The sequence below is a fragment of the Argentina silus genome (assembly GCF_951799395.1).
Source record: "Argentina silus genome assembly, chromosome: 3".
Classification (NCBI taxonomy): domain Eukaryota; kingdom Metazoa; phylum Chordata; class Actinopteri; order Argentiniformes; family Argentinidae; genus Argentina; species Argentina silus.
The window spans coordinates 27,472,033-27,473,939 of NC_139657.1; the positions used below are offsets into that span (position 1 = coordinate 27,472,033).

The 1,907-nt window shown below is 45.4% G+C and overlaps 1 pseudogene across 1 annotated transcript; it reads left to right on the top strand.

Annotated features, from left to right (window-relative positions):
* The first annotated feature begins 254 nt into the window (after positions 1–254).
* Positions 255–1,205, top strand: LOC310802256 (phosphatidylinositol 3,4,5-trisphosphate 3-phosphatase and dual-specificity protein phosphatase PTEN-like; annotated as a pseudogene). The gene has a single exon. The product of its transcript is annotated as a phosphatidylinositol 3,4,5-trisphosphate 3-phosphatase and dual-specificity protein phosphatase PTEN-like (transcript).
* The last annotated feature ends 702 nt before the right edge of the window (positions 1,206–1,907 follow it).

The following is a 1,907-nucleotide window of genomic DNA, read 5'->3' on the forward strand; positions in this document are numbered from 1 at the left end:
ACACATAGCTAGATAGAAACAAAACTTTTACACAGATTTTACTACTAAGTATATTTTGAAGACATAGAGACGCTATACACTCCAATAAAGTTAAGACGACACCTATCATGGCCTCCATCACGCAGTCGTCTAACCCTGAGATCCCAGACAACCACAAAGAGAGCTAGCTAGCATTAGCTAGTGGTGACACCAACGGGATTGCGAGGGGGAAACATATTGGAAGCGTTTCGTACAAAGACAACAATACTCTCTCTTAAGCTCAATACCTTAAGGACTCCTGTCACAGATATGGCTGCAATAATAAAGGAAATTGTCAGCCGAAACAAAAGGAGATACCAGGAAGATGGGTTTGACTTGGACTTGACCTATATTTATCCGAATATAATTGCTATGGGCTTTCCTGCAGAAAGACTTGAGAGTGTCTACAGAAACAACATAGACGATGTAGTACGGTTTCTGGATTCAAAACACAAAAATCATTATAAGATATATAATCTTTGCACTGAGCGACATTACGACACCGCAAAGTTTAACTGCAGAGTTGCACAGTACCCCTTTGAAGACCACAACCAGCCTCAGCTGGAGCTAATCAAGCCATTCTGTGAAGACCTGGACCAGTGGCTAAGTGAGGATGACCATCATGTGGCGGCCATCCACTGCAAGGCAGGGAAGGGCCTCACCGGTGTCATGATCTGCACTTATCTCCTCCACCGAGGGAAGTTCCTGGAGGCATAGGAAGCACTCGACTTCTACGGGGAAGTGCGGACAAGAGACAAGAAGGGAGTCACAATCCCAAGCCAGCGACGCTATGTCTACTACTACAGCTACTTTCTGAAGAACCAGCTAGAATACAAGCCCATCGCTCTGCTCTTCCACAAAATGGTGTTTGAGACGCTCCCCATGCTTAGTGGAGGCACCTGCAGGGACAGTACCGTTAAAAACAGGAGTGACCCGATTCCTCAGGGCTTCAAGAAGGGAATTGGCATTGGGATCCACAGTTTGTGGTTTATCAACTAAAAATCAAGATCCATACGTCCAACACAGTGCACACAAGGCGAGGGGACAAGCATATGTACTTTGAGTTCCCCCAGCCACTGCCTGTCTGTGGAGACATCAATGTGGAGTTCTTCCACAAGCAGAACAAGATGATGAAAAAGGACACAAAGCCTCTCAGAAGAAGTTGCAATATTGCCAGGAACGTGTAGTTTATTTAGGACAATCCATAGCACACTGGACACTGTTGTGGCGACGAAGTTCCAACTTGGAAAAGGCGACAATTGCTAGCAGCACTGAAATAGTTTACGATAGTTAGCTACAATAGCTCTGACGAATCATTTGGGGGGTAACAAGTGTTGCCATTCAGAACTTTGCGATAGTGAGTGTTTCAAAGTTAAATCAAACCTTTTTTAAGTAGGCTATATGTTGCTCATCTTGAGACATAGAAAGAGAATACTTTGCGAAACTTAGCTAAACATATTTTGATTCACTTTTAACTGACTCCGCTCAGGAGCACAACTGAGACGTGGTAAGGTAACAGCCCATCACCAACCTACCAGGATGGCAGAACCAAGACTTGAGAATTCCCATCACCTGAAAACTTCAGATACCACATCAGGTGGGAATGGAACAATTTTTGAGCATCCCCCAGCCAACTGGAGCAGACAGACCAGGTGCAGTTCTTTTGGTGACACACGAAGTGGAGTTAAAGGAGAAAATTACTCCCAAAGACTTGACCATGTTGCAAGAGGAAGCAAGTGCACTAGATAAGAACTTGTGGCTTGTCAGAGGAGCGAGTCAGGATGCTACAGGCCTCTGGAGGAACAATGAGGGTTTGATAGTAGCACCTCCTAACTAGCTAGGACTGTTGATACATGACGCTCATGGGCTCGCCCATGTAGCGAGGGGGG